Here is an 18452-nt window from a genome sequence, read left to right on the forward strand (position 1 = left end):
TGCAGTTTATGTGGTTGGTGATCGCACCAGACTGATAATGATACCTATAGCCCAGGCCTGGGTTTATCCATATCGCTGAGGTTGCTTCTGGAGTGATATTTTTTTTTTTTTTTTCCTTTCCTTCCCCAAACCTGATCCGATAAAACAGCTGACCAATCACGTAACTGTTTATACGTGACGCTATCTGAGCATGTGCTGTTTTTTCCCCCAGGCATCTGTGTACATCCTTGTTGCATCATGTAGTCACGGAATATGGATTCACGAAAAATAAAAAATACAAAGCATGGATCTTTTATTCACGGATATGTGATTTTACGTGAAATATCAATAGTAAATTAATAAAGTAAACACACAAACATAGGTAAGATATTTTAATTATGAATGTCAGCAGTCCAAACATTTAATTGTTTTTGACTTCTTAATTTTTTTTTTTTAATCCGTGATGCATCATCCATATGAAATCTGTAATATACCGACACGTCCGTAAATTATTAGCATCCGTGATGCATCCGTATTAAAATCCGTCACCACTCTGTATTTTGTATCCTTTATTATATTTCCGTAATCTGTGACCTGTCTGTATTTTATCAACTGCCGGAGTATGTGCATGGGTTGTTTTTGAAGTCTGAGCTGTACAGTATGGCCCGGAATGTGCTACTACTTGGGGGGGGGGAACTTCCATGGCTATCCCTAAGTTGCATTCATCTATTTACCTGAGTGACAGGACCAACCGATGATATAGTTGTGGTGTTAGGGCCTCTGCATGCTCTTGCGACAAGGCTTTCGCAGATAGCTTTTCGCAGACAGTTGTAATTTGTCGTTGAGCGGGGAGTAATAGGCGTGCGCGATGTTATTCACCGCCACAACGCAAGGGGGCGCGAAGTCGCGAAATCGCTAGGAGTAGTTGGTGGGTGTGGTTAGTGGAGTGTTTATCCTCCGGTTACTTATAATGACTAGAACTGGAGTCGTATAGATGTACGTACTTCCTCACTTCCTCGATCAACCGCTCTTCGTGCTGCTCCATCTTCGCTCGTGTTTTTAAAAATGCAGGTCGTGAAAACAAAACAAACCGGGAAAGTAGAGAATCAGAAGTGCGTGTACAGCGGATGTAGAGTGGACCAATCAGAGCCCTCTTGTCTGCGAGGCTTCTGCGGTGGTCACAATTTTTGGGAGGTGCGCATAGAGCGTCTGCGAAGGGGGGGGGCGCGCTATGCAGACGCCATCTGCGACGACTGCGTAGTCAGCATAAATTGGCCTTAACTGCTCCAGACTGGAACTAAATTCAGGCAGAGAGATAGTCGGAGTTGTGGTTCGAGGTATATGGTTATAGTTTCGGTGTTGTGGGACCGGGCCCTTATATTAGCTCCAGCCATACATGCTGTATTGTGTGTGTGTGTGGGGGGCTTCTTTTAATGTTTTTTTTTTTTCTCCAGTCTAGGCTATTCAGATCTTCCATCATTTGATATAATAATACTTGTACATTTTCAGTAGTAATCTTTATATCTGGTGGGTGAAGGAGAGATTTGTTTTGAATGTTTATACATTTACAGTACTGTGTCTTACGCTGTGTCCGAAATCACTCACTCATTCACTACTCGCTATCTAAGGAATTCTATATAGAGGACTATATAGTGAGCTCATTGGTAAAATGAAAAAATACTTTCAGACACTACTCAGCCGCACCGTTATTTACGTCATTACTGTGACACAATTAAAACGTGCCAGATCACTCAACTGCACCGGGTAGTGCTCTCTATCGTCTGCTATTTTTCTTTCAGCGCGACCGCAGTGCATTGTGTGTGTTGCTTGGTTAGTAACCATCGTATGTACCCTACTTTTCACAGTGCATTGTGGGATACTATGAGTTCACTATATAGAGTGCAGTAATTCTCACTATACATTCGGACATGACTACAAAATGGCAAACTCGCTATATAGTCCACTATATAGTGAGTAGCGAGTGATTTTGGACACAGCGTAAGGCACCTCTTTTTTTTTTTTTTTTTTCCTCTTATTTTTCTCACCCTTCCCCCATTACAAATTTTTGTAGATTTCTATCTGATTACATCTACATTATCGAGTCAGTACAAAAACGTTTTAGAGTTCCAAACGTTCGTTTTTCGGCACAAAATTAAATGTTATTTAAAAAAAAAAAGTTTGTATCTGTGCAGCATATTACAGAAGAGACCACTTTTCAGATTAAAAAAAGAAAACCCCAATGAAGGATGCTGGGTTTTGGTGCAAAATTAAGATGCGAGTGTGATAGTCAAAGTGTCCAGTAGAACTGTGGCTGGTTCTGTAAGATGCTCAGTAAAAACCTACAGCTCATTTCCTTATCAAACTGCACTCACTGTACCCGAGACGACTTTTTGGTTTAAAAAAAGAAAAAAAAAGTCATCTCACACCAAATACTGACTGTTTCATTTATTATGGCTTACTGCTGTTTTTTTTTTTTATTTTTTTTTAAATATAAATGTTAACTTTTTATTTATTTAAGCTATTGTTGGTCTACAGCATTTCCTTTACATGGGCCTGATACTTTTGCACAGTACTGTATCTCACCACAAAATGCTGGCACTAAAGATATCTTTTCACGATTGTGTTAGGGAGACTGAATGAAACCTGGCAATATCAGAACCACGATGGTGAAATATGCTACGACTTAGAAATTTGCAAATATATGTGCTTGGTGCTAAGGGGAAATAAATGTTGATTTTATTTGCTGTGAATTCAAAACCAGGCTGCTCGAAACAATTTCACACAGAGAAATGGCTAGTATCATCAGAAAGGCTAAGGTCTGCTGTTTATTTTGAGATGTGGGATGTTGTGAAGAGAGAAGGACTGTGCGAGTTATTCAATCGATAAGCAGGAGTGTGGGGGAAGCCATGGCCTAATGGTTCGAGAAGCAGCTTTGGGACCAAAAGGTCGCCGGTTTGATTCCCTGGACCAGCAGGAATGGCTGAAGTGCCCTTGACTTAGACATCTCACCCCTGACTGCTCCCCAGGCCGCTCCGGGTATGTTGGATACCGCTCTGGATAAGAGCATCTGCTCAATGAGTGTGAAAAGGGGTGAAGAAATAAATTGGTAAAGATGCAGTATTACTCTGCAGAAGTTTGATCTGTATTTGTAACGTGATTACAACCCCAATTCCAAAAAAGTTGGGACAAAGTACAAATTGTAAATAAAACGGAATGCAATGATGTGGAAGTTTAAAAATTCCATATTTTATTCAGAATAGAACATAGATGACATATCAAATGTTTAAACTGAGAAAATGTATCATTTAAAGAGAAACTAGGCTATTTTAAATTTCATGACAACAACACATCTCAAAGTTGGGACAAGGCCATGTTTCCCACTGTGAGACATCCCCTTTTCTCTTTACAACAGTCTGTAAACGTCTGGGGACTGAGGAGACAAGTTGCTCAAGTTTAGGGATAGGAATGTTAACCCATTCTTGTCTAATGTAGGATTCTAGTTGCTCAACTGTCTTAGGTCTTTTTTGTCGTATCTTCCGTTTTATGATGCGCCAAATGTTTTCTATGGGTGAAAGATCTGGACTGCAGGCTGGCCAGTTCAGTACCCGGACCTTCTTCTACGCAGCCATGATGCTGTAATTGATGCAGTATGTGGTTTGGCATTGTCATGTTGGAAAATGCAAGGTCTTCCCTGAAAGAGACGTCGTCTGGATGGGAGCATATGTTGCTCTAGAACCTGGATATACCTTTCAGCATTGATGGTGTCTTTCCAGATGTGTAAGCTGCCCATGCCACACGCACTAATGCAACCCCATACCATCAGAGATGCAGGCTTCTGAACTGAGCGCTGATAACAACTTGGGTCGTCCTTCTCCTCTTTAGTCCGAATGACACGGCGTCCCTGATTTCCATAAAGAACTTCAAATTTTGATTCGTCTGACCACAGAACAGTTTTCCACTTTGCCACAGTCCATTTTAAATGAGCCTTGGCCCAGAGAAGACGTCTGCGCTTCTGGATCATGTTTAGATACGGCGGCTTCTTTGAACTATAGAGTTTTAGCTGGCAACGGCGGATGGCACGGTGAATTGTGTTCACAGATGATGTTCTCTGGAAATGTTCCTGAGCCCATTTTGTGATTTCCAATACAGAAGCATGCCTGTATGTGATGCAGTGCCGTCTAAGGGCCCGAAGATCACGGGCACCCAGTATGGTTTTCCGGCCTTGACCCTTACGCACAGAGATTCTTCCAGATTCTCTGAATCTTTTGATGAGATTATGCACTGTAGATGATGATATGTTCAAACTCTTGGCAATTTTACACTGTCGAACTCCTTTCTGATATTGCTCCACTATTTGTTGCCGCAGAATTGGGGGGATTGGTGATCCTCTTCCCATCTTTACTTCTGAGAGCCGCTGCCACTCCAAGATGCTCTTTTTATACCCAGTGATGTTAATGACCTATTGCCAATTGACCTAATGAGTTGCAATTTGGTCCTCCAGCTGTTCCTTTTTTGTACCTTTAACTTTTCCAGCCTCTTATTGCCCCTGTCCCAACTTTTTTGAGATGTGTTGCTGTCATGAAATTTCAAAATGTCTCACTTTCGACATTTGACATGTTGTCTGTGTTCTATTGTGAATACAATATCAGTTTTTGAGATTTGTAAATTATTGCATTCCGTTTTTATTTACAATTTGTACTTTTGTCCCAACTTTTTTGGAGTCGGGGTTGTACGTCGGTCTGTACAAATCCTGTAAAAACGTGACCAGCATTATTACAAAGCTCTGGTTCTGCACTTTTTTCATGATGTGCGTTTCATATTTATGCAGTGACTAGTTTGAGTAATTCAAACTCCATGTGGTGATGGATGCAGAGCTTGATGTAGATTGTAAATACACTGCAACCCCGCTGTAACGGACTCCTTGGGGGACGTCCAAACAGTTTGTAATTCTGAAATATTCGTAAAAGTTCCTAATACTGGTGCTTCCCATGTCACACCAGACACTCATTCTTATGTAAAACAAGATCAGCTGTGTACAACTTGTATTTACTCTTATTCACTTAGATATTTACAAAATAAAGGAAATAAGTCACACTCGCCGCATCTCCTTTCTTTTCAGCTCATCATGTTGATTGCGGTGATGGACAAAGACTCGGAGACCGTTTGCTTTAAAAAGTTTAAATTGAATTTTTTGGCATACCATGTTCTTTAGACAAATTTGTTGCTTTCTCTCCACGCTTTAGATGATCCAGGATATCAAGCTGGTCTTTGATGGTGTCGCATCTGCACACACCTCGAACTGCTACTCATGTAGAATAGAATAGAAAGCTTTTATTGTCATTATACAAGTACAATGAGATTTAAAGCTTCACCATAAAGTGCACACATAAATACTAAAATAAACATAGGAAAATATGTACAATAAAACTAATATAAAACTACTACTAAAAAACTACTGACAACTATACATAAACTATACATAAACTTGTGCAAGTCCCTGAAGGAACACAGGTGCATAGCGGTAACAGGGTTGAGAATAAAGTGACTAGCTGCATCAAGTGATAGAGGTAGCATTGGCATGTACAGACGCCTATTTTCAGTATGTAGGCAACTAAAAAACAGATGATCTGACTTGGTATGATAGTGCAATAAGACAGTTTACAGATAGCTATGATATTAACAGTGCAAAATGACAAAGGAAGAGGATGTCTAAGAACAGATGAACTGACTTGATATGATAGTGCAATATGACAGTCTTGTGACATTTACAGTGCAAATATGACAGTTTACAGTCTGACAAGGAGAGACTAGGTTTGAGATCAAGTGGTTAGCAGCATTGTGGTGATGACCTTGTCAGTGGTGTTCAAGCATGACAGCTCCTCAGTGCAAACTTGAGTTGAGTATTGTGACAGCTCTTGGAAAGAAACTGTCCCTGAGTCTGTTTGTTTTGGCTGGTATGGCCCTGTAGTGCCTGCCAGAGGGCAACAGGTCGAAGAGGTGGAAGCCAGGGTGTGTATAGTCTTTTTATGATGCTCTTTGCCCTGCCTAGGCACCGGGAGTTGTAGATGGTGGACAAGGGAGGTAGAGTAGTCTGGTTAACACCAGACCATATCACAAGTGAAATATGGTCTGGAATCCGCCTATTGAATTTCTCGTAGGGGAGGTGTGGTTTACGATTGTCAACGGCCGTTTATTGGACGTTGCGAATGTCTATCATTTGGCGTATACGTAGCCCATGGCCAATCATGGCAGTTGTACCCGGTGACGTAGTTAGAGCGACGAAGAGAAGGAAAGAGAAAGAGAAGGCAAAACAAAAATAGGAAAACAATGGCACCGAACTTATTTCACTTGTGATATGGTCTGGTGTTAACCAGACTAATTCAGAACAGTGTCTAAAGCTTGATCAAAAGTTTGGTTCGTATCGCTCGCCGCCATGTTAAATGTGATCCGTAAACAGTCCCAAATAAACTACAAGCTTCCGTTTGTCGAGTAGTACGCGTCACCGTCTTTCCACCCTCCCCACTCTCTGATTGGCTCCCTAACTCAGGCGAGCCTTTAGACCATAGTTTCCATGCTGTCTTTTCAGATCGGAATGATCGTGCAAAGCAGCATGGGATTTCCCAGGCTAGAGGGAGAGGGCAGCCGATCTTTTGTACTGTGTTAGTCACCCTCTGCAGTCTTTTTCTGTCCGCTTCTGTGCAGCTTGAGTGCCACACTGACACAGCATAGGTCAGCAGGCTCTCAATGGCTGACCGGTAGAAGGTCACCAGCAGGTTCGTGTCAAGTTGCTCCTTCCTGAGCACTCTCAGGAAGTGTAGTCTCTGTTGCGCCTTTTTAACCAGTGCGGTGGTGTTGGCTGCCCAGGAGAGGTCAGCAGAGATATGGACCCCAAGGGATTTAAAGGACTCCACTCGCTCCATGCTTTCGCCGTTGATGTACAGGGGGGCAGGGGTGGCTTTGTTCCGTCGGAAGTCCAGGATGAGTTCCTTAGTTTTGGAGATTTTCAGCGCCAGGTTGTTGAAGGCACACCACTCGCTGAGTCTCAGGACCTCATCTCTGTAGGCCGCCTCGTTCCCCTCTGTGATCATCCCCACCACCGTTGTGTCATCTGCGAATTTCACAATGATGTTCTCAGGGTGGATGGGTCTGCAGTCATACGTGTAGAGTGAGTAGAGTAGTGGGCTCAGCACACAGCCTTGGGGCGAGCCGGTGCTGAGTGTGCGGGCGGATGAGAGGTGGGGACCCAGCTTCACGTGCTGGGGTCGGTTGACCAGAAAGTCCTTAATCCAGGAGCAGGTGGAAGGTGGGAGCCCCAGGTTGGCCAACTTGGGGATAAGAATGTCTGGTATTATTGTGTTAAAGGCTGAGCTGTAGTCAGTGAAGAGCATCCTGACATAGCTCCCCCTTTTCTCGAGGTGGCTCAGTGCAGCGTGGAGGGCAGTGGTTATTGCATCTTGAGTGGATCTGTTTGGCCAGTATGCAAACTGTTGTGGGTCGAGGGTGGGGGGGAGACAGGCTTTGTGTCTCATCACCAGTTTTTCAAAGCACTTTGTGATGATTGGAGTGAGTGCTACTGGGCGGAAGTCGTTGAGGTTGGTTGTGGGTGACTTTTTGGGGACTGGGATGATGGTGGCTGATTTTAGGCAGGCTGGGATGTTGGCTTGTTCCAGTGACAGATTGAAAATGTCAGTGAAGACTGGTGCTAGCTGGTCAGCATCCGGTCCTGTGGCCTTTTTGGGGTTGACAGCACGGAGCACACGTCTCACGTCCTCCACCTCCACAGTGAGTGGGGTGGTGTCAGAGGTTGGTGTGGGTTGTAGTGGGGGTTGGGGTGGTGTGACTGAGTTCTGAGCTTGGGACTCAAAGCGGGCAAAAAAGCTGTTTAGCTCCTCTGCCAGTGCCGTGTCTGAGTCCCCAGGTGTCGCAGCACAGCCCTTGTAGTTGGTGAGGGACTGTATGCTCTGCCACACCTGTCGGGGGTTGTCGAGTTGCCCTTCTATCTTCCCCTTGTAGTCTGCTTTGGTGGCCTTGATGCACCTGTTCCAGATTAGAGTGCAATCACAGCGCTCGCTTCTCAGGACACTCACTACACACAGACTTTGAAGTATCCACACTGTATCTTGTGTCTCATGTTACCAAGCGTTTTGTAGCACTGTGGTGGTGTTCTGGTTTCCAGCTCTGTTTTGGATTTTGCACTTTGTCTTCGCCTTTGATATCCTGTCTGTGCCTTGCTTGACCATTGCCTGTTCCTTGACTGATTTTTGATCACTAATTTGGATGTGCTTGGGCAACATATATATATATATATATATATATATATATATATATATATATATATATATATATATATATTTATTTATTTTATTTTTTTTTAAATAAAACTCAAGCGGGGGTGGCACGGTGGTGTAGTGGTTAGTGCTGTCGCCTCACAGCAAGAAGGTCCGGGTTCGAGCCCCGTGGCCGGCGAGGGCCTTTCTGTGCGGAGTTTGCATGTTCTCCCCGTGTCCGCGTGGGTTTCCTCCGGGTGCTCCGGTTTCCCCCACAGTCCAAAGACATGCAGGTTAGGTTAACTGGTGGCTCTAAATTGACCGTAGGTGTGAATGTGAGTGTGAATGGTTGTCTGTGTCTATGTGTCAGCCCTGTGATGACCTGGCGACTTGTCCAGGGTGTACCCCGCCTTTCGCCCGTAGTCAGCTGGGATAGGCTCCAGCTTGCCTGCGACCCTGTAGAAGGATAAAGCGGCTAGAGATAATGGATGGATGGATGAAAACTCAAGCGATTACATCCATCAATCACCTGCATTTTCTGACAGATGGACAGTATCTTATGTTTACAAGTAGCCATGACAGCACTGCTTACGGAGTAAAGACTCGAGTAAACCTGCTTTTAGCTCATAAGACCTTTTTTAGATTTTTTTTTTAAGTCAACAATCACTGTTTTTTCAGTAATTATTAGTGATTGACACTTAAGCGAGGCTAGTTAAGCTTTTGTTTTATGGCGTTACCACGTATTGTTAACTTGACTGCGGACTTGATTACCTATCGTTCGTCTCTGGGGAGGGGGAAGAGGAGTGCATGGCTCAGTGATGTTATTTTTGACGTCTCCGACTCATTGTCACTAAAGGCAGGGGACACAAACTTGGTTCATTGCATGCCAAAGTGTGTAGTAAGAGTTCGTTATAGTGGGGTTGCAGTGTATGATTTTAAAGTGCATATCACGGGTACATTCAGGAGCAAGATCAATGCAATTCTCCTATTTTATATTCAACTTTGGTCAAATATCTGTAACATTCTGCATTCTCTGCAATTTTTTTTTTTTACCTTGCGCAATACCAGAAAAATTCAGTTGAAATCAAGCCATTTGAGGCTAATTGGTCCGCCTCTGAAAAAACTTGGCGTTTGGATTTCCCGGCAAACATTGATTTTCGTGACGTCACATGCGGGACGCCTCCCTCTGAATCCTACGTCAGCGCTGGTTTGTTTATGAGAAAACAACCTGGTGGTTTTCTGCAAATTTCTTCGTTATCACGTAATTATCAAAATGGTTAACAGAAGTATCGTAGGAGGGGGTAGCAACAACAATCTTGATGGGATTAGTACTCATCGTTTTCCAAAAGACCGGACAATGAGAGAGAAATGGGAGCGCTTGGTTTACACAGGCTGTGCACTGAAACCGTGCAAAGCTCGCGCAGCCTGCTGGCGCTTCCGCAGGTAACATCACAAATCTGGCTCCAGACTCCCTTGGGATTTTTCCATACGTGTTTTATTTTATTTTTTTCTGCTGTAGACAGATGGCCTTGTGCAAACTTACCTTTCTAGATGAGTGTGTAAAGGGACATACTTTCATATTTAAAAAAAAAAAAAGAAAGAAATTGGTCCAGAATCTGCACTTTAAATTTGATGTAAATTCAAAATTTTCTCTCACCAAGACTTTCACACAGACAAGATACTTGGATTGTTGGAAAAGTCAAGTCATGCAGTTTCATGTGGTATGTGTCGCATCCCCCTTTGATGTAGACTTTGTGAGCAGTTCAACCAAGAAGGGATATGAATTTGAAGCCAGCGTGCGTTGGCTTCCGAGGGTTAAACTGTGACGTCACCAAAGTCGTTATTTTCTCCTGTAATAGCTTCACACATTTTTCCCATATGAATAACTTCTTGGCAGACGTTCCTCAGGCTGTCTCTTGCATGATTTCTGGGAAGTTTGACACAGTTTGGATATTTTTTTCAGTTCTCAAGACAACAGGAAACACAACTGAACAATCATTTCGCTGCACAATGATGTGCAGGTTCAGCTGGGCTTAAGTTTACAGTATGCCTTTGTCTGATGGGTCAGTTGGTCTGATCGTGGCTTATTTCAGCTGTATTAGGACAGCCAGGTTGCATGTTGAAGACTGCTAATGACAACTAAAGCGCAAAAAAAAAAAAAAAAGGTATGGGGATCCTCCTGTCAACTTGAAACTAACTGATATGGCATTATTGAACACTGAACTTGTGCTTGTGATGATGAAATTAGAACAGTGTACTCTGAGAACAACCAGAGTGCAGTGCAGTATGCCAAATTATTATACTTGCAGGACACGTTTTCGATGGAATAAAAACACGTGTTCTGTTCCCTTCGACGGGATTTAATTAATTTGGTTTGATAGCATGCAATATTGTTAGCATATTGCTTTTCCTATGTGTATTATGCCACTCTACCTAATGGAGAATGAGCGTTGAATATGGTTTACGACATCGCATGTGTAGGTGCAATTGGTCTTAAGTGATCAATCTCATTAAATCAGTCTCATTAAAATCATTAATTTTGGTGCTTAATAATAAATTACCAAACAGCTAAATTATGGTATATTCCAAATTATCACTTACCGTATTACATAACTCATATGCACCTTGGAATTCTTTGAGATTGGATGATTTCGAAAATATCGGTACAACAACAGACAGTAATAATTGAATTTATTATAACAATGATAAAAATTGAATAATAGCAGTTGAATACATTTTATATACAAATATGATATGGTCATATACTTGATGAGCGTGTGTGTGTGTGTGTGTGAGGCCTGTGGCCTAAACAAAAGAATTAACTCTGGGTGAGTGTGACCACGTGGTGGGAACAAAAGAATTAGCTCTGGGTTGCTAGCTAAGGTGTGTTTGTGAGGCCTGTGGCCTAAACAAAAGAATTAGCTCTGGGTGAGTGTGACCATGTGGTAAAGACAAAAGAATTAGCTCTGTTGCTAATGAGACAAAACAGATTAGCCGTGGTAGCTAACTCCACTAGCTTATAACATTTACTAAATCCACTGAAGTCTTGATGAGGTCAAAATATATGTAATAATGAAATTAAAGGTGTTAGGACGGAATAGAGAGCATGCAAAAGCCTATCTATTAACAATTGAGAGATCAACACAAATAGAAGAATCATCAATTCAACACCCTAAGTGTCTACAGTGTACATGATAAAACCGTTCCCGAGTTTAAATTCACACTACTTCATAAAGCTAATTCTTAAGACTAGTTTCTGCCCAAAATGCCAGTCTTACTTAGTATCTTGCTCCTATGCAAGATTACGTAGAGATGTTCCGAGACTTTTGGAGTCCACAGGAGCATGTGGGGCTTTCCGTGAAAGCAGAGGATTTCTTGGTTCGAACGCTTCGTAGTTCGTGGAGAAAAGTCTCTGATCAAACAATGTGCACAGCAATTTAGTTAGAAGGAATCCGGTTGCTTCTAACTTTTAATTAAACTGCTTTGGGCGGCAGTTTTGTAACGTTACTGATAATAGACAAATAAACCGGCTGTAGCTCAACCGAGAGAGCACGAGTTAAGTAGTTCTACCGTGGCCAATGGTAAACAAAAACCATGCTGAGTTCTTTTTCTGGCGAGAAAGACGTCTTTATCTTGGGTGCTCGGAGGAGCGGATCTCCTTGTGTCCATGTGATGCTCACGCGGCGCCAAAAGAGAAAGTATGGCGGATTTCCGGGTCACTTATGGAGTCGTGGAGGAAGTGACGTAGTTCTTAGAGAGACGGGCTGTTGTACCTACACATGGTTGTCAAGGCGAAATGACGTCACATGTCAGAGCTGATGCAAATATTCAATGAGTTTTCTGCCGTGCGTGCACCCGCAGTAAACTGTCGCGGTGAATTGAAAATGCCCGAAGATGCGCATTAAACGTAAAACTTCTATGCTAGCGAGCGACTGTGACAATTTGTAAACAAACATGGCCGCCAGGTTTGCTTCTTTAAATATGGAAGATTTTGGGAGAATTTTGAATGTGTATGGATAATATTGGCTTTTCTTGACACCAAATCCACACTTGAATTAATCAGTCCAGTCAAAGACAAACATAGCTGGAAGTAACTGAATCATTCAGGCTTGGTTTTTCTTTGGTGTGTGCTGGTATGTCATGGAACGCTGACCAATCTGGACTGAAGTTATTGCTGTGTGAGTGTTGAAGGTCTGTTCTCTCCAGATACCTGCAAAACATGTTAGTTAGACCAGTGTCATAATGTACGACCCCAAACTGTACTGTTAAAACTAATTTAAGCAGTGAGTAGAGGCAGTCACTGCAGTGTGCATGTACTGTTAAACTGTGTCAACTCGGCATCAAAGGTTAGGGTTTTGCGAGTTTCGACTTATTCACCGAGAGGCAAGATGCATCTTTTTTGACTCTCTAGGGTCTAGAGCTTCACCGGCGAAGCTCAGCAGGTTTAGAATGAGTAGGTCATGTGTTTAGATAAATATCTTTGCAAATTTTTATCATACAAATATGATAAACATATTGACGAACTTTCCTATGTGCCCACTGCCAAATATTATAGTTTTTAAGTTACCTATATTAGATGAAACCTATAACTTGCCACCTTACCTCGGTCACACCGGAGTCAGAGTGCTGAGCGCCCACTTACACATTCATAAAAGACGATTCCCATGGTAACGGCCTGATAATCACTTTCACTCTGACGGTTTTGATTGGTTTCTCTTTTAGATTAGATTGGATTAGATAGAACTTTATCGATCCCTTTGGGCGGGTTCCCTCAGGGAACGCCCACCGTAAACAGGATAAAATGTGTCGGTCATAGTTGAGGCAACCTGTTTGGAGGTAAAACTTTTGCAAGATGGCACACGGATTTTGTGCTCAAGAGGCGCTTCAGATGATTCAGGACAGCAATTCAATTCAATCTTAAGAACTGCAACACTGATGATGAGCAGTGTCGTTTTGATCTTCGATCCGATCCAGCCGAAGATCAACTCGAATAAGTGTAAATATTTCTTCTATTTATTACATATATCAGTTAATATTGCGTGCACTGTAATGCATACACAGGAAAAATGACTGAGCAATTTTTCCAGAGTTAAAAGTATTTTCCTCAAAAATAGTTAATTTTGCTCTGAGTTTGGAGAGTAAAATTTGGAGTGGGAGCAAAATTAGAGTACAGTGGTGCTTGAAAGTTTGTGAACCCTTTAGAATGTTCTAGATTTCTGCATAAATATGACCTAAAACATCATCAGATTTTCCCACAAGTCCTAAAAGTAGATAAAGAGAACCCAGTTAAACAAATGAGACAAAAATATTATACTTGGTCATTTATTTATTGAGGAAAATGATCCAATATTACATATCTGTGAGTGGCAAAAGTATGTGAACCTTTGCTTTCAGTATCTGGTGTGAGCCCCTTGTGCAGCAATAACTGCAACTAAACGTTTGCGGTAACTGTTGATCAGTCCTGCACACCGGCTTGGAGGAATTTTAGCCCATTCCTCCGTACAGAACAGCTTCAACTCTGGGATGTTGGTGGGTTTCCTCACATGAACTGCTCACTTCAGGTCCTTCCACAACATTTCCATTGGATTAAGGTCAGGACTTTGACTTGGCCATTCCAAAACATGAACTTTATTCTTCTTTAACCATTCTTTGGTAGAACGACTTGTGTGCTTAGGGTTGTTGTCTTGCTGCATGACCCACCTTCTCTTGAGATTCAGTTCATGGACAGATGTCCTGACATTTTCCTTTAGAATTCACTGGTATAATTCAGAATTCATTGTTCCATCAATGATGGCAAGCTGTCCTGGCCCAGATGCAGCAAAACAGGCCCAAACCATGACACTACCACCACCATGTTTCACAGATGGGATAAGGTTCTTATGCTGGAATGCAGTGTTTTCCTTTCTCCAAATATAATGCTTCTCATTTAAACCAAAAAGTTCTATTTTGGTCTCATCCATCCACAAAACATTTTTCCAATAGCCTCCTGGCTTGTCCACATGATCTTTAGCAAACTTGTTTGAGCAGCAATGTTCTTTTTGGAGAGCAGTGGCTTTCTTCTTGCAACCCTGCCATGCAAACCATTGTTGTTCAGTGTTGTTCTGATGGTGGACTCATGAACATTGGCTAATGTTAATGTGAGAGAGGCCTTCAGTTGCTTAGAAGTTACCCTGGGGTCCTTTGTGACCTCGCCGACTATTACACGCCTTGCTCTTGGAGTGATCTTTGTTGGTCGACTGCTCCTGGGGAGGGTAACAATGGTCTTGAATTTCCTCCATTTGTACACAATCTGTCTGACTGTGGATTGGTGTAGTCCAAACTCTTTAGAGACGGTTTTGTAACCTTTTCCAGCCTGATGAGCATCAACAACGCTTTTTCTGAGGTCCTCAGAAATCTCCTCCGTTCGTGCCATGATACACTTCCACAAACATGTGTTGTGAAGATCAGGCTTTGATAGATCCCTGTTCTTTAAATAAAACAGGGTGCCCACTCACACCTGATTGTCATCCCATTGATTGAAAATACCTGACTCTAATTTCACCTTCAAATTAACTACTAATCCTAGAGGTTCACATACTTTTGCCACTCACAGATATGTAATATTGGATCATTTTCCTCAATAAATAAATGACCAAGTATAATATTTTTGTCTCATTTGTTTAACTGGGTTCTCTTTATCTACTTTTAGGACTTGTGTGAAAATCTGATGATGTTTTAGGTCATATTTATGCAGAAATATAGAAAATTCTAAAGGGTTCACAAACTTTCAAGCACCACTGTAATTGTGTAACAGAGTTGGTTGTGGCTCTGAACTGAGTAAAATAGTGCAAGAGTTGATTTCAAGACACGCTGAATTAGTCAGATCCCACCAGATAAATGAAGATGTTCTTAAAAAAAAAAAAAAAGGTTTTAGAACTGTGTTGAAATGTATGAACAAACATTTACCCATTGTGACTTGACCAGATGGCTTTAAGAGTTGGCAGTGGGAGGGGCTTTCACGCTTCTCATGGAATGGAATAGAATTTTTTTTTAAACTCCTCCCACTGCCAACCCTTCATCCGGGAAACAATAGGGCATACATTTGTTGATGGCCAGTTAATTGTCCAAATCAAGGGAGCGGATTGAAGTTTTTGTGCTCGATATATTCCCAAGACTGAACAGAATCACCTCAAGTGACCAAAATGGTTCATCACAATAGGAAAGGTCATGTTTGTTTGTTTTTTTTCACACAGCACAGTTCTAAAACTGCTTTTTACAACATCTTCATTTAGCTGTTATTTTAAAAAGAAAAAAAAGTACAATCATGAACTACATACTACATGGATATTATTGTCTATATATATATATATATATATATATATATATATATATATATATATATATATATATAATTTTTATTTTTTTTGAAGAGATGTATGAAATGGCAAAAATGTTTTTATTTGAAACTCTCAACTCGGTTTAATGAAATAACAGGTTGCTAACTGTAGTAAAACGTTCCTGAGAGATATTTATAGGAAGAGCTGTCGGTGTTAGAATATTTATGATGCAGGGATGAGATTTTTCTGCTTTTTGATGGAATTCTGCTTTCTGGGACTCAAAAATGCTATTTTTTTTTAAATATTATTGCAAATCTGTTGAATTTTTTTGATTTATTGGGGTAGGGTTCGTTTATCCTGGTGACTGAGACTGAACTCGTCAGTCGATAGATATAGACCAGTGTTTACATTTCTATTCGAATGCCTCCATTTTGATTCCTGCACAATCTCGTTTAACGATAGCTTGTATGTGAAGTAAAACTGATGTTATCTGCTTGATGATTGGTCAAAACATCGACATTAAGGATATAACAGCCAACCAACATTCATCATAGTGAAAACTCCCACTATTTCACTGTGACCTTCCAAATTTGCTTGTGTTGTACATTTCGATAGTTATTGTGTTCATAATGTGTTTAAACATCAAAATGCCGAATAGAATTGACAAGTGAGATGAAGCTAAGATGCGTGAAATAGATGCGAGTGTGAAGAATAAGTTCAGATGGGACTGGTTGGATAATAAAGTTACGCTAGCCCCGGTAGATAGCAAGCATGGATTGGTGTCGGTAACCACTGGTGAATTCGTGAAAAAAATCGATGTTCCCGGTAAAGCTCTTTGTACGGTGTGTGACGATGTAATATTTTATGGATCAAGAGGATTAAAGGCATAGTTACTGTGTTCATAATCTCACTTAACGGAGTCATGCCGGATCAGTGAAACACCATAAGAAAACATTTTTGCTAAAGAGCAATTACTCCATATCAAGTGTCAAGTTCAACTACACCTGCGGACCCGGGCACGAGCACCCCGCTGGCGACTGGTACTGCTGTGATCACCACCACAGGCTCCGCTTCAACGACTTTGTCCGTGAAGGGTTGTTTTACAATCCGGGTACGCAAGCTAAAAATCACATTTAACACTTATCTTCAATATCAAAAGGCTTGAGTAAATAAACTTGGTTGTTTGTTGTAGCCCTGTGATAGCTCTATTTACCATGCAAAAAAAAAAAAAATTGGTGATAACGTTATTTTTGGTGAATGTATGGCAATATATGTCATATTTAGCAAAATTACTCGTGTCATTTAGAAAAAGTGCTTTTTTGACCACAGGTAGCTCCAAAAGGGATGCGCTTAAATCATTCTTTATACCATAAAACAAATATTTGGTTCCATATCATTGGAAACATAATTAAGTTTTAATGTTGAATGCCAGTAAGATTTCAGACTATTTTGATCAAATTAGTATGTAATTGTGTCAAAAAAATGTCCTCTCCGAGACAGCTAATTTTTCAATATAAAATAACATATCTAAAATGATTATTTTCATCCTAAAATGTGGTCAAGATATTGGGACATAAATATTAGAGACAACGAACACAAAGCTTACAGCCTTATATTTAAAAGCACTATGGAAGTAGTGGATTCTGAATTGTCAAAAAAAAGTCCTCTCTGAGAATCACTTCATTTGTTTCTCCCATCTTATAGCAGATTACACAAAACTACCATACACGTCAAAAAATTACCTGAAATATGTTCTTTAACTTGTCCTTCACTTAAAAACTGGTACAAGAACCAGTTTGAATCAATTTGAATTTTGGACCCCTGTGACACAAACTTTGTACCCTGATTGTAAAACAACCCTGAAGCCAGTTGTGCCGATATCAGACAGGGTATCTCACCAGCAGGTATAAGTCAAAACTTTGTTTGAAACATTTCGTTTATGGGTATATTGTTACAAAACCTAAAAGGTTGCACTGAACATGCTGAAAAATTCAAACAAGGTGGGATATGATATTTAAGAAAGAACACTTGTCATGATACAAAAGTTTCAGTTGATGGCATGTTGAATTGGGATATTAACTTCTAGAAAAATACATATATTTCCCTGCTAAAATTAATGGTTTTTGGGTGTTTAAATTGCCAAAATCCATCAGCTTCCCCCACCAGGGCGTTGCCCCTGGACCCTACTGGGGACCTATGGCCCCCAGACCCCCTGCTACTTTTCAGATTTTTTTTTTCTCAACATGCACTCTCATCCCTGATTATGTAAAGTCCTGATGGCAGCCAAATGTGAGACTCAACTTTATTGTATGTCTCTTCAGTATTTCAAGCCCTAATTTTGTTCATTTCCACAGGGTTCCTTCTGAGCCCTGAAAAATATTTATTTTCCACTCTCTTTGACTGGAAAAATCAAATCAAAGGACTTTTCACTTAATCTTTTTTTTTTCCTGAGTTACCGGCTTATCAAAGTGGACTTAATACGGGTTTATACCAATCAAACTGGCACAATTCAAATATTTGTACAGATACAGCGAGACTGCTCCATAATGCATCATATAGAAGAAGAAGAAACCTTTATTTGTCACATGCACACTTCAAGCACAGTGAAATTCATCCTCTGCATTTAACCCATCTGAAGCAGTGAACACACATGCACACACTCAGAGCAGTGGGCAGCCACACTCGAGGGCCCGGGGAGCAGTCAGGGGGTTAGGTACCTCGCTAACATGAGGCCGGCGGACACGGGGAGAACATGCAAACTCCACACAGAAAGGCTGGGTTCGAACCCGGAACCTCCTTGCTGCGAGGCGACCGTGCTAACCACTACACCACCGTGCCGCCCTCACATAAAATTTGGGCTCCACTCTGGCATCTAATAAGAGAGACTTGA

General features: G+C 41.3%; 1 protein-coding gene across 5 annotated transcripts in view; it reads left to right on the top strand.

Moving 5' to 3' along the window:
- The window catches only part of ralgps2 (Ral GEF with PH domain and SH3 binding motif 2), a 306158-nt gene that overhangs the window by 119505 nt on the left and 168201 nt on the right, over nucleotides 1-18452 (top strand). The gene's annotated exons all lie outside the window — the stretch shown is intronic.

The sequence above is a fragment of the Neoarius graeffei genome, chromosome 3 (genome assembly GCF_027579695.1).
Source record: "Neoarius graeffei isolate fNeoGra1 chromosome 3, fNeoGra1.pri, whole genome shotgun sequence".
In the NCBI taxonomy this organism is placed as follows: Eukaryota; Metazoa; Chordata; class Actinopteri; order Siluriformes; family Ariidae; genus Neoarius; species Neoarius graeffei.